Source organism: Piliocolobus tephrosceles, chromosome 6, assembly GCF_002776525.5.
Source record: "Piliocolobus tephrosceles isolate RC106 chromosome 6, ASM277652v3, whole genome shotgun sequence".
Lineage (NCBI taxonomy): Eukaryota > Metazoa > Chordata > Mammalia > Primates > Cercopithecidae > Piliocolobus > Piliocolobus tephrosceles.
In genome coordinates, this window is record NC_045439.1 from 101,187,694 (window position 1) to 101,202,397 (window position 14,704).

At 53.3% G+C, this 14,704-nt stretch overlaps 1 long non-coding RNA gene across 1 annotated transcript; it reads right to left on the minus strand.

Annotated features, from left to right (window-relative positions):
• Positions 1-397: 397 nt before the first annotated feature.
• LOC111528645 lies at positions 398-12,613 on the minus strand. The gene is made up of 3 exons (XR_002727105.2): positions 12,517-12,613; positions 6,146-6,415; positions 398-1,404 (listed from the first exon to the last, which is right to left on the minus strand). It is a non-coding gene; the product is annotated as an uncharacterized LOC111528645 (long non-coding RNA).
• Positions 12,614-14,704: the final 2,091 nt, after the last annotated feature.

Below are 14,704 nucleotides of genomic sequence, written 5' to 3' on the forward strand. Positions count from 1 at the left end.
CATCCCAGTGGGCAGGTGAACCAAGGATGTGAACAGGCTAGTCTCAGAAGAAGAAGCTCACATGCTCATGGCTGGGCGCTGTGGCTCACGCCTGTGATCCCAGCACTTTGGGAGGCCGAGGCAGATGGATCATGAGATCAGGAGTTTGAGACTAGCCTGACCAACATGGTGAAACCCCGTCTCTATTAAAAATACAAAAATTAGCCAGGCGTGGTGTATAGGCACGACTGTAGTCCTAGCTACTCGGGAGGCTGAGGCAGGAGAATCGCTTGAACCCGGGAGGCGGAGATTGCAGTGAGCCAAGATCATGCCGTTGCACTCCAGCCTGGGCGACAGAGTGAGACTCCGTCTCAAAAAAAAAAAAAAAAAAAAAGAAGGAAAGAAATACACATGCTCTGCAAATACGTGAAAATGGTCAATCTCCATGAATAAAAATATGATAAAACCACGTGAGTTCATTCTTTTGCCTACAAATTTACACTGGATAATATCCCAGTATTTGGGGTCAGTGAGAAAGGTTGGCAGATTGTTTGGATGGTGTGTGTGGCGGTTCCTCTAGTCCTTTGGTATTGTGGTGGCCTCGCTTTTCAGGATGCTCCATAACGGGCTGATTGGCCCCAGCATCCTAGGTAGGATTTTGGCCTCTCTTGCCTGAACTCCAGTGGCCCCGTTTTTGCAGACATGCGTTTCTCAGCTCTAGGTTACCTTTGTCTGGGTCCCATGCAGCGAGGAAGTGGCATAAGTCGTGAAACACACACCTCGGCCTGCCCCTTGTGTGGTATTACCTGTGACCTCACTCAGGAGGGTATAGCTGGGAAGACCCTGCCTGCGCCAAAGCCAAAGGTGTGAAGAAGGGGTTGACTGGAAGCCATGTGGCCTCCGCCTGGCAACTCAATCCTGAGAGGGACCCTGCACCCACCCTGAGGACCCACCCTTGTGGGAGCACACTGACTTCCTGCCTCCTGGGCTGTCTGTGAGCCCCAACTGCCGCCTGTGGGCTTTTGGCTCCGCATTTAATGGGGTTGACTGGCCAGGCGACTTGACTGAGGGCTGAGCACCATTAGCACGGATGCCTTCCGGATCTGACATTTTCAGAGGCCATCCTTCTGGCCAGAAGAACCTTCTCTGGGGATGAGGAATGGAAAGGAGACAAAGTAGCCAGAAGTTGAGGCACCTGGGTTAATGTCCACAGCATGAGGCCGCCTTGGAGAGTTGCTGATCCAGCCAGCGCATCTGGCAGGAGGCATGTCCGTTCCACCTGCTGCAGCAGCTCTGGCCTTGTTGGTGGGGATGGACCCCAGCACAGACAGGTCACTGCTGGGCTCTGACCTCATCCACTCGTTCCTTCTGGAGATGGAGCTTATCCCTCAGGGTCGCAGGCTGCGCCTCCGGGGGCTCCCAGGGCTGTGGGGGAACAGATGAAAATAACATGTGCGGGGCCTGAAGCTGGAGAGCAGAGGCCATGTAGGGCCCACGCTACCTACAGCCCTTCCCCATGTCCTGGGAAGATGAGAGGGTGGCTCGCCCCTGCCTCCCAGCAAGGAACCTGAGGCTTAGAGACCTCTGATTTGCCTAAGCTCAAATGACCACAAGTGGCAGAGCCAGACCCCACACCCAACTCTTGAAAACATTCTGGGTTGGAACAGGGTCTTCTCAGTTTCTCAGGACCTGGGAGCAGGCACAGAAAATGTAAGCAGCCTCCTTCCTCCAGCTCATCTTCCAGCCCTCCCAGACTCCCAGGGAAGGCTCTGCATTTGCCCAGCACAACCCCAGGAGGGCAGAAGCAGGAAAACTTTCTCTGAACCGATGCCAAGGCCTTGAAGCCAAACACAGGTCCACGGTGACAGCAAAGCTTCTCTGGGCTGGGCCCTGCTGGTGCCCCTCCATGGGCACAAATTGCCACCACCTGGGATAGGAGAGGGCATAAGTCCACCAGGGAGTGCCAGCCTGGGACCCATCACGGGCCCATCCTCCCCTAGGTACGGGAAGGCCTGACTCTCCCACACTCACTTGTCACCCTTCTGGAGGGCACAGGCAGGATTGGAATCTGGCTCTGCAGCTGCACATACGCTCTGCTGAGGCCCTCACACTGCGGAACGCTGGCAGGCAGGCCCTTGCTCACCTCCAGGGACACAGAACCAACCACTCTCAGAGGAAAAGAACAAGCACGGAGAGCCCCCACCCCACCGGCACTGTGCCAAGGGCTGTTTCGGGAACTCAGGTAATTCACTTCTTCCATCCCTCCCGCAGCCCTGGGAGGCAGGCACATGATGTTGGCCTTTTTTATGCAGAAACCAGAATTCAGAGAGGTTATGTAACTTGCCCAAATCCACGCAGCTAGTAAGTGGTAGTAAGTAGGGTAATACACATCTCGATTTGCCCTGAGGAGTCCCAGTTTAATCGGTTGTCCTGGTGTGATAATTAACACAGCTGACTTTCATTCTCAGAAGTGCTCCAGTTCAGACAAGTTCAGTGGCATCAAGAACCTAAGCTCTTTCCCTGAACTATCCAACCTCCTCTCCCAACCCCACTTTCCAGCCAGAGCCTCAGGGGCCACCTGCTGTCACCTGTTCGAAACTCCTGGCCTCTGCTGCAGGCTCCAGGGACAGAGGCTGCAGAATTATCAGCCAGCATCGCTGAGCTGCGGCTTTTCTCCAGAAGAGGAAGCGGAGGCTGTGGTCCAGGCCCTCTCGTTCTTCTTGAGAAACTGCTGTTTCTCCCACTCCTGCAGCCGCCTGGAACTGCTCTGAGGCCCCGAGGCCCACCCTGTCCTTTGGAGGCTCCCAGAGTCCCAGCCCGGCTCTTTCTCTGGCTCAGAGCTGCTGCCTGGGTGGGGAGCAGCAGGCAGCAGCTGTCAACCTCCCCCAGCCTGGGACCCCCTGCTGCAGAGGCCTCTGGGCAGAGACAATGGCTGATGGGTCTTCTGTGGCAGCTGGAGTGAAATCCCCAGTGGCTCCAGCAGCCACTTCTCCCTCAGTGCAGCTGCCACAGCCCCGTGTGGCCTCAAAGCCAGGGCTCAGAGAAGCCAGCTGGTGGGGCACACCCAGGGGACCCGAGCCTGGCCCAGAGCCTGCTAGGTGCTCCAGTTCATGAGTGCAGCAACCACTAGTAGGCAGGGGCTCAACTCTGTAGCTGTGCAGGGCAGACCCAGGACTTCGGGGACAAGCCCCTCGGCCTGCAGGAGGCTCCTGCTTTCCAAAATGCACTCACGCTGCTGTTCCTCCCACCCCGGAAAGGCTCCTCGGCTGGTCCACGCTCCCTGTCAGCAGGAGAGGAAGGAGGAAGGGAGAAAACCCTCCCTGGTTTGGGGTGGGCTGTGGACCCTCCCCCACAGGGTCACCACTGGGAAGAAGGACAGGACAAGTTAGACAGAAGCCAGAAGTAGAGTCCAGAAAGCCCCAGTCACGGCGAGGCATCCCGGAACAGGCCTGAGGCTGGTCCCTGTAGCTAATCAAGGTGAAGGTTGGGGTTCTGGCATCATCACAGCTCAACTGTGTGGTTCCACGGCCCCCAGAGGGTTCGGGGAACCCTGGCAAGGTGCCGGGATGGCACTCCGATGGTGTCTAGGCTCGGGTCTATTCAGGGTGTGGGAGTTCACCCCAGAGAGCCTGTCTGTCCCCATGGGTCCCACACACAGGGCTTGCCACACACACAGGCCACAGGCGTCTGCCTGTCCCGGCCCCATCTACTCAGTCCCTGCCAGGAGCCACAAGGCCCCATGAAGGTCAGGCCCTGGCACTATGCCTGGGCCAGGAGTGGAGCGGACAGCTCAGGTCCCTGCTTCCTGCAGGGAAGACTCTCCTCAGTGGGATAGAACCTGGAGCAGGGACCCTTAGGGTAGGAGGTGGCAATGGTGTCCCGGGAACTGCTGACGCGGAGTAAGGGTCTGAAGAGCCACCACTACCAGACCTGAAACCCCCGCCTGGAAGGAAGGACATCAGAGACACTGAGAGACACTGGGACTTCTGCCCAGAGCCCTGCTTAGGCTCAGAAAGGGATGGCCCCCTCCGCTGTGGCCCCCACAGCTGTGGAAGCACTGAGACGTTGTGACGGGGATGCAGTTAACCCTGCTAACCCCAGAGATGAACTCAGCAGTTAGCACCAGGGAGATCGGAGGTCTGCCCATGCCAGCCCCACCACAGACACCCACCTGCAAGGCTGGATGTTAATATGAGGACAGAGACCCGTGCGGCCATCGTCGCCACAGGTCCCTTGCACCCACATGAAAGCCAGTCTGGAGTGGGCACCCGGCCCCTTCCTCAGCCATCGAGTGCCCTTGGCAAGTTCTGTGGCCTCTCTGAGTCCCAGTGTCTCATTTGCACCATAAACATGCCACTTGGTCTTGACCTCCAGGGCTGCTGCGGCATCCTCTTGGTCAGATATTCCACAAATATTTCTTGGCCAGAGCAGCGCTCCAGGCATGGTTCAGCCTTCAACCAGGGCACAGACAGGGAGGGAAACGCCCCGGGGAGAGGAGAGAGCAGTGTCGGAGTATGTGGGGGTGGGGGTGAAGACCCCAGGGCACCTGGGCCACTGGGAGTGGGGGAGGGTGCCCAGGGGGCTGAAGCAGCCAAGTGACCTCCAGGCTGACCATCCCAGTGTCCAGCCACTCCCGCTGAAGCCACCCTGTGCTCTCCTTTGTGGTCCCCTCCTCACCTAGGAAGAGCAGAAAGGACACAGCGCCCACTCACGGGACACCCTTCCTGAGCAGAAAGCGCCCTGTGCCAGCCTGGCCACCACCTCACTGTGAGGACGTGCGCACCCTGGGCTGGGCCACCTGCCTGTATGAGCTCCAGCCCAGCAAGTGGGCACAATGGGGGTGACCCCAGCACACATGCCAGGACCCCTGCCCCATAGGGTCTGCCACTCTCTCCACAGGCCTCAGCTTAGGGTCTGTACCTTTGCCCCACATCTGGGTTCCAGTCCCAGGGACTTGGCACACAGCAGGTGCCTAAAAACAGCTTGTTGGATGGATAGATGAGCGGATGGGTGGGTGAGTGGGTGCAGGGGCGCTGTGAAGACATCTGTCTCACTGCCTTCTCATGGGAGGATAAGATACAAGGAGGAGACGGGGCCTCAGGCTGCAGGGCCTTAAAATCCTACAGTCCCCTGGCCAGCACCAGGCCAGTGGGAACGGTGTCCCAGGTCACCAAAGGCTCCCTTGTTACTTCTGCTGGCTTCATCTGGATAAGTAGAAGCTGCTTTCCAGCTGGCTTCAGTTTTCACTTAGATTTTCTTCTTCTTTTTTTTCTTTTTTGAGGTGGAGTCTCGCTCTGTCGCCCAGGCTGGAGCGCAGTGGCGCGATCTCGGCTCACTGCAAGCTCTGCCTTCCGGGTTCACGCCATTCTCCTGCCTCCGCCTCCCGAGTAGCCGGGACTACAGACGCCCGCTACCACGCCTGGCTAATTTTTTTTTTTTGTATTTTTTTTTTTTTTTTTAGTAGAGACGGGGTTTCACTGTGTTAGCCAGGATGGTCTCAATCTCCTGACCTCAGGTGATCCGCCTGCCTCGGCCTCCCAAAGTGCTGGGATTGCAGACATGAGTCACTGTGCCAGGCCTAAGTTTTCTTTTCTCTTCTGTTTTTTATTTTTATTGTTGTTGTTGTTATTGTTTGAGACAGCGTCTTGCTCTGTTACCCAGGCTGGTGTGCGACGGCGCGACTCGGCTCACTGCAACCTCCGCCTCCTGGGTTCAAGCAATTCTCCTGTCTCAGCCTCCCGAGTAGCTGGGATTACAGGTGCCCGCCACCATGCCCAGCTAATTTTTTGTATTTTTAGTAGAGATGGGTTTTCACCATGTTGGACAGGCTGGTCTTGAACTCCTGACCTCAGGTGATCCACCCACCTCGGCCTCCCAAAGTGCTGGGATTACAGGCATGAGCCACGGTGCCTGGCCTAGGTTTTCTTTTGCTTGTGTACTAATGTTTTCGGCCAGTTGGCGTCTTATTTGTGCTGAAAGAGCAAGCCAGTTTCCTCACTTTGAGCTGCATTGTCTATCATGTGAAGATTTTCGTAACCACAGTGTCTGCTTCTAGCTCTCTTTCCTATCCTGTGCTTCCAGAGTTTACTTGTGTGTGAGGAAGGCTTTTGTGGGGACCAAGGTGCATGGAGCAGTTGGGAGGTAAAAATTTGTCACTGGGTCCTACCTGTGCAGAACTTCGGTCCCAGCTGAGAAAGCAAGGGCCAGGGCAGTAGTTCTCAAACTTGTGTTAGCCTCAGTCACCTGGAGGGCTGGTTGTGGCACGGCTTCCAATGCAGCAAGTCTGGGGTGCACCCCAAGGGCGAGCATTTCCACCTGGCCTCCTGGTGGTCCCGACGCTGCCAGCCCCAGGTGAATACAAACCGCAGCTGCTGGGAATTTTAGCTCTGAGGTCTTGGGCAAGGCATTCTCCTCTCCTTCATCCTTGGTTTCCCATCTGTAAGAGTGAGGGAGTAGGGTGCAGTGGCTCACACCTGTAATCCCAGCACTTTGGGAGGCCAAGGTGGGAGGATCACCTGAGCCTAGGAGTCCGACACCAGCCTGGGCAACATAGCAAGACCCCCGTCTCTACAAAAAAATTAAAAAATTAGCCCGGCAGGTGGTGTGCTCCTGTAGTCACAGCTATTCAGGAAGCTGAGGCAGGAGGATCTCTTGAGCCTGGGAAGTTGAGACTGCTGTGAGCCGTGAGCCATGACCATACCACTACACATCAGCCTGGGCAACAGAGTGAGACCCTGTCTCAAAAAAAAAAAAAAGTAAGGGCATCAGACTCCGTGATGACTGTCACCTCCATCCTCAAGTTGGACAGGCCTGTTGGGGTGGGCTGGGGATCCATGGGCGGGAGGGCGTTTGAGAATGTGGAAGTGGAACAGCCTTGCACGGGAGCCATGTTCAGGAAAGGGACTCATGACAAAGCCAGGGTTCTAAGCCCCTTCTAACACCGAAGGGCCTCTTAGAGAGAGACTCGGAACTTAAAGGGAGACTCAGCAACCAGGAAGCAAGAAGCAAAAGCACCACTCCCAGCAGGCATTTTGCAGTATACGAGAGGCAAAGGAAACCTCCTTTAAAACTCTGGAAACAAGCGTAAACTGATATTTCCCAGGCCCTGCCAGCCTGGGAGTCAAATGAGGTCACGTTACCACCCAAATCTGTCTGAGAACAGAGTCCTGTCTCCCTGCTGGGCCAAGCAAATGCCACTTCAAGATACAGTCTGCTGAGAACTCCTAGATAGGGACCTTAGGCTCCAACATGTGACGAAGGCTTTCTAGAAAAATTCAATTGCAGGGTTTGCTCAGAGCCTGCTCTTCTTGCCTGGGCCCCAGCAGGATCCAATGGCCTGAGCGGGAAATAGACTCAAGTCCCAGAACAGGATGGGGGACAATTTCTTTTCTATTCTTTTTTTTATTCTATTCTATTCTATTCTATTCTATTCTATTCTATTTTTTCTATTCTTTTCTATTCTTTTTTTTTTCTACTTTGGATTTTTGAGACAGGGTCTCGCTCTGTCACCCAGGCTGGAGTGCAATGGCACGATCTTGGCTCACTGCAACCTCTGCCTCCTGGGTTCAAGCGATTCTCGTACCTCAGCCTCCCAAGTAGCTGGGACCACAGGTGCCAGCCACCATGCCCAAATACCAAAAATACAAAATAATTTTTGTATTTTCAGCAGCGACAGAGTTTCACCATGTTGGCCAGGCTGGTCTTGAACTCCTCACCTCTGGTGATCTGCCTGCCTCAGCATCCCAAAGTGCTGGGATTACAAGCATGAGCCACCATGCTGGGCCTCCAATTTCTTAGACTATCAAATGGCCCCAGAGTCAGATTGCTTGGGGTCAAAGGCCACTTTCACCACCTGCTGTGTGACCTCAAGCCCTTGAGCAAGTTATTTAACTTCTCTGCACCTCAGGGAGCGCATAACAGAACTATACTGTGAGGTCGTGCCAGATCTGTCCCATAGACCCTGGGAAATGGATGAAATGAGTACTCAGACACAGGTATGCAGTGTAAGAGCAACTAGGTGACTGCCTGGCTCTAGTGGCCAGAGAGCAGCCCCAAGAAGCTGGAGCTGCTTGCTTTTATTCAGTGAAGGCACAATACCGAAAACCTGGAGCCAACACGACCTGCAGGTAATTAACAATTATTGTGGCCAGGTGTGGTGGCTCACGCCTGTCATCCCAGCACTTTGGGAGGCCAAGGCAGGTGGATCACGAGGTCAGGAGTTCAAGACCAGCCTGGCCAAGATGGTGAAACCCTGTCTCTACCAAAAATACAAAAATTAGCCAGGAGCAGTGGCAGGCCCCTGTAATCCCAGCTACTCGTGAGGATGAGGCAGGAGAATTGCTTGAATCCCAGGGTGGCAGAGGTTGCAGTGAGCTGAGATAGTGACACTACACTTTAGCCTGGGTGATAGAGTACGACTCTATCTCAAAAAAAAAAATTATTGTTTCCCTTTCAGAGAACCTCACATGTGCATGATCAAAGGTCAGTTCCTGGTCAACATAAGTAAACAAGCCTTTTAAGATAAATTTCCCCACACTTCCTCGTACCTACTCCTTGCCCTTTGCCTCAGGGTTATAGAACAGCTGCCTTCAGCTACTCTTCCCCGGGGCTCTACAAAACCTTCTGACCTTTCAGAAGGTTTGCATCCTTTCCCTATAGTTTTTCCCACCACTCTAATCCCCCACGGGGTCGACTGGGGGATTATGAGGACTAACAGGATAATGCCTGCTCAGCCCATAACGGAGTGCCTGGCTCTCGGTGAAGGTTATTGTAGCGTCATATGCAGACCCACACTGTATGTACTCGTTGCTTGCCGCATATATTTGTGCAGAAGTTGATTGGTGGATAAACAGGACATCATTTTCACTCAGTGGGGCTCAGCCAATCTCAACCTAATCCTTTTATGGAATCAGTCTCAAAAAAAGAATCCTCCTTCAGGCATGGCTACACCCAGCTATCCAACCATAATGTAAGCATCCAGATTTTGGAGCTCTGGAAATTGCAGAACAGGTAGACAGCACCCCATAATATAGGTCTCAATCCAGGCTCTAGGAATGCCTGGAAAATCCTGAAATAGATGTCAGAGGGTATTTAAATCCCTCAAGGGCATGTATTATTCTTGTGTGTCTTTGCAGATTTCTGGGAAAGGGACCACAATTTTTCTCAGATTGTCGAAGGAGCCAGCAACCTCCAAAAGTTGTAAGATTCTGCCTCAGGAAAGCTGATGCAGGCCTCAGCAGGTATCCTGAACAGCACAGACACTCCCAGGGACACCCTGGGCATCCCCAGGCATCAAAACGCTGGGGCAAAGATGGGAGTGGTTCACTCCGCGTCTCCTTTGCTGAGAGCCAAGCCCTCTCCAAAGCCAGGAGAAAACAACAAAATCGGACGGCAGTGCACACTCAGAAGTGTGAACCCCTGGCGAGCAAGCATCATTCCAGTTAGCCGTGATGACAGGCTGCCTGTGACTTAGGACACAGAGTGGCTCTGCGTCATCACAAACAGCAAGGGGTTCAGGAGGCGGTCGGTCGGCAGGGGACAGGACACAGGACGTGGGACCTGTGTGCAGCCCACGGGGCAGTTCAGACCAAATGGCCAGAGGCGGCACCATGGCTGCCCCGAGCCCTTGGCCTCTCTGAGCTTCTCTCTCTCACCTGAGAAATGGGATTCCAGGGAAAATGGGTAGCGGTCACCTAGCCCACCTTCCTCCACGGTTGCTGTGAAGAGCCCAGAAGCCATGGATGTGGGCGACTCATTTGAGGTCAACTTCAGAAGCAGCGGGCACTGGGTAGCCACATTGACACCAGCACCAGCACTTCCTCCTCGGGGCTCCTGGGTCCAAGGGGGTGGGGACAGTCCCTGCCACAGGGATGCAGAGTCTGCAATGTACAAACGTGCTTTGTGCACATTGGGAGCCTGGCAAGCTGTAGCCCTTGTCAGGATTCACGCTCCCTGGGGACACTTGGGGGCTGCTGTGGGCACCCCCTCACACCCCGCTTTTGGTCAGGGCTGTGCCAGCAGAAGGCTGGGACTGGACAATAGAGGGGAAGTTGGGGCCGGGTGGGAGGTGGGAAAGGAGGAAGGGGGGAAATTTAGCAAGGAAAGAGCAGAAACGTCCCCGAGAGAAATTAAATTGCAGTTCTGTGGTGAACAGAGACAGTCCTTTTTCCCATATCCTCACCGAAAAATTCCAGTACAATCTTTGCCACTTTGTGTCACAGATCTATTTTGAGCTCCCTCGCGGTTCCTGAGCTCCTATGCTTAGTGTGCGCCAGGCTGTGCCTTCTGGGTTCAAGTGATTATTATTATTATTTGAGATGGAGTCTCGCTCTGTCCGTCACCCCAGGCTGGAGCGCAGTGGCATGATATCAGCTCACTGCAACCTCTGCCTCCCGGATTCAAGTGATTCTCCTGCCTCAGCCTCCCAAGTAGCTGGGATTACAGGTGCACGACACCATGCCCGGCTAATTCTTGTATTTTTATAGAGGTGGGTTTTCACCATGTTGGCCAGGCTGGTCTTGTACTCCTGGCCTCAAATAATCCACCCAACTCGGCCTCCCAAAGTGCTGGGATTACAGGTGTGAGCCACCACACCCAGCCTGCAATTCTTGTACCTCAGCTCAGCTCTTCACATGAATTCATCCTCACAACCGTAGGGGGTTGGGGAGGTCCAGTAATTTTTCCCTTTTCACAGCCAAAGCAGCTGAATCACCAAGGCCATGAAACAAGTAAAGGAGGGTCTGCCTGATGTTCACCAGGCTGGTCCCGCCAGGTCACTGCAAAGTGGGGCAAGATGAGAACAGGGCCAGGGGCTGAAGACACCCAAGGCGCCCCAGCAGGACATCCTGGCCCAACTGCCCTCCCGGGTCCCGGCCCAGGGTCCCAGTCAGAGGGCCAAGCTTTGCTACTAGTCATGACCCAAGTAGCCTGTAGCTTCTTCCCCAGATGGATGTGGGATCCTCCAGGAAGACCTGACCCAACCTAATCCCAGCCTCCCCACCTTTTCTGATGCTGCTTCCTTACCCGGACCTCTCCACCCACTGCTCGGCCCACACTCACACTGGGCTCAGCTCTGCTTGGACACTGCTGCCCGGACAGTGCGTGGATGGGGGTAGGGCAGGGACGAGGGGAGGTGGGGGTCACTGCTCCTGGGAGGGCTGGGATTGGCAGTGAGCTCTTGGTCTGGCCACCCTCCCTCCATGAGGTTCAAGACCAAAGTTCCCATAGGAAGGCCACAACCATTTCTTCTGTGAGGCCCGGAAATGGGAATGGGTTTCTCATACTAAAGACAAAGAGCTTCCTGGCCGGGTGTAGTGGTTCACGCCTATAATCCCAGCACTGACCTCACTAGAGGTCAGGAGTTCAAGACCACCCTGGCCAACATGGTGAGGTGAAACCCTATCTCTACTAAAAATACAAAATTAGCCAGGTGTGGTGGTACGTGCCTGTTGCCCCAGCTACTAGAGAGGCTGAGGCACGTGAATTGCTTGAACCCGGGAGGTGGAGGTTGCAGTGAACCGAGATCATGCCACTGCACTCCAGCCTGGGAGACAGAGTGAAACTCTGTGTCAAAAAAAAATTTTTTTTTTTTAAAGTAAGACCTTCCTGCTTCCTGAAGTGGGCCACCCTGATCCCAGCCCCCAGATCTGGAGTCAGCATTTCCAATTCTTCAAACCTGCCTGTTGCTGACGTGCTGGGTGACATTGGGCAAGTCACTTCACCTCTCTGTGCCTCAGAGGCCTCACCAATAGAATGATCCTCATCGGAAGCTGATAATCAAATCCGCCCACCCACGTGGACATTCCAGGACTGTTCAATTTCAGTGCCATGTGGACTTACATAAGCAGGGCTGCATTTCTTTAATTTGAGTAAAATGCAAATGCTCCTGGCGGATGAGTCAGCACTTAACCCCAAGCCTGCTCAGTCCCGTCACTTGGGCGGGAGCGAGAGGTCCCACCCAGACCCACAGACCTCTGCTCTTGGGGTGGACAGGCCCTGGAGATTTGCATTTTGCAGAGACTGTAGAGGAGGGGAGTTCAGACTTTAGAAGGCAGGATGAGGGGAGAACACAGACTCTCCCACCCCAATAACTGACCACATGCGCAACAAAGACAAATTTTTGGGAAAAGAGTGAGCCAACAGGACGAAGTGGGTAGATTACCTAAGGTCAGGAGTCGGAGACCATCCTGGCAAACATGGTGAAACCCCATCTCTACTAAAAATACAAAAATGAGCTGGCTGTGATGGTTCACTTGTGGTCCCAGCTACTTAGGAGGCTGAGGCAGGAGAATTGCCTGCACCCAGGAGACGGAGGTTGCAGGGAGCCGAGATCTTGCCACTGCACTCCAGCCTGGGTGACAGAGTGAGAAGGGGCCTCCAGGGCTGTCGTGTTCAGCTGCTGGGGTGAGGAGTAGGGCAGAAGGGGCTGGGCACAGGGTGTTTAGGGGATGACAGGACAGAGAAGACCCGTGGCCCTCAACAGGGTGGCCTCAGTCGGGGGGACTTTCCCGCCCACCTCTACACACTCAGGCTACCCACCTGAAAACGATGCAGCCTCAAAACTGCCCTTCTGTGGGCAAGACAGGCAGGTTCCTGTAACAGAACGAGTAAAACGTCAGGAGTTAGCTAACCGAGCAAGATGAAAAAAGCTTGCAAGGCCACCCTACATGCAAGTGCCAGGAAAGGGAAGGAAATTGCACAGGGCATAGCTAAAAGCCAGCAGAGCCAAGGACATGAGCGGCTTTCCTGGAACTGATAGCTTCGCGTTAGACAAAAGTGAATGAGAATATGAACCAGGTATAAAAAGCACAAGCCGGGTGCAGTGGTGTGCGCCTGTCAACCCCACCTGCTAGGGGGGCCAGGCAGGAGGATCACTTGAGCCCAGGGATTTGAGACCAGCCTGGGCAACCTTGTGAAGCCCCATTTCTTTTTTTTTTTTTTTTTAATGTTGAATGAAAAGAGCACAAAGAAGAGATGACAGACCAGGCACCGTGGCTCATGCCTATAATCACAACACTTTGGGAGGCCAAGGCAGGCAGATCACCTGAGGCCAGGAGTTCGAGACCAGCCTGGCCAACATGGTGAAACCGTGTCTCTACTAAAAATACAAAAATTAGCCCGGTGTGGTGGGGGGTGCCTGTAATCCCAGCTACTCGGGAGGCTGAGGCAGGAGAATCACTTGAATCTGGGAGGCAGGTGTTGCAGTGAGCTAAGATTGCACCACTGTACTCTGGCCTAGGTGACAGAGCGAGATTCTGTCTCAAAAAAAAAAAAAAAAAAAAAAAAAGGAGAGATGACCAAAAAAACATTATCAGGAAATGCAAAGAAACTGCAGAGGGGAGGAAACACATTAACCAAAACAGGACCATGACACATCTAAAAACAGTTAGAACATAGCACATGCATCTGAAAAGCAAGGGAATAATATGGGAGAGAAACTTGAAATAATTGCAATGAATTTAGAGAAAAAGAACAAATAAATTAAAACAATTAGAGAGACAATGGTCATTATGGATCCCAGACCTTCCAATGTCAGGGTGACTGGACTCCCTGAAGTAGATTATCCAACAACTAAAACAAAAGGCTATTTAGAGAAAGCCTTTCTGAAACGAAGACCCAAGTCTACAGACTGTGAGGGACTACTGCAGGGAAGCAAATTCAGAATGACCAACATTGGAACATACTGGCTGAGTTACTGAACTTTTTTTTTTTTTTTGAGACAGAGTTTTGCTCTTGTTGCCTAGGCTGGAGTGCAATGGCATAATATCGCCTCACCACAACCTCTGCCTTCCGGGTTCAAGTGATTCTCCTGCCTCAGCCTCCCAAGTAGCTGGAGGCATGTGCCACCACACCCGGCTATTTTTGTATTTCTAATAGAGACAGGGTTTCTCCATGTTGGTCAGGCTGGTCTCGAACCCCCAACCTCAGGTAATCAGCCCGCCTTGGCCTCCCAAAGTGCTAGGATTACAGGCATGAGCCACTGTGCCTGGCTGAGTTACTAAACTTTAAGGATAAAGAAAAAAATCTCTTCAGGCACCCGGACAAAATGTCGTGAAAGAATGGAATGGAAGGCTGGGCGTGGTGGCTTAAGCCTGTAATCCCAGCACTTTGGGAGGCTGAGGTGGGCAGATCACTTGAGGTCAGGAGTTCAAGGCCAGCCTGACCAACAAGGAGAAACCCCCTCTCTACTAAAAATGCAAAATTAGCCGGGTGTGGTGGCACAGGTCTGTAATCCTAGCTACTGGGGAGGTTGAGGCAGGAGAATCACTTGAACCCAGGAGGCAGAGGTTGCAGTGAGCCAAGATCACACCACTGCACTCCAGGCTGGGCAACAAGAGCAAAACTCTGTTTAAAAAAAAAAAAAAAAAGAATGGAATGAAATCTATTTCAATTTCAATATAAGGCTAAATGCTGATAGCCAGGCATAGTGGCTCACGCCAGTAATTCCAGCATTTTGGGAGGCCAAGGCGGGTGGATCACTTGAGCTCAGGAGTTCGAGACCAGCCTGGACAACATGGTGAAATTCTGTGTACAAAAATACAAAAATTAGCCAGGCATGATGGCCAGTGCCTGTAATCTCAGCTACTCAGGTGGCTGAGTCAGGAGAATTGCTTGAACCTGGGAGGCAGAAGTTGCAGTGAGCCAAGATCACACCACTGCACTCCAGCCTGAGCGACAGAGCAAGACTACACCTCAAAAAAAAAAAAAAAAAAAAAAAAAAAAAAAA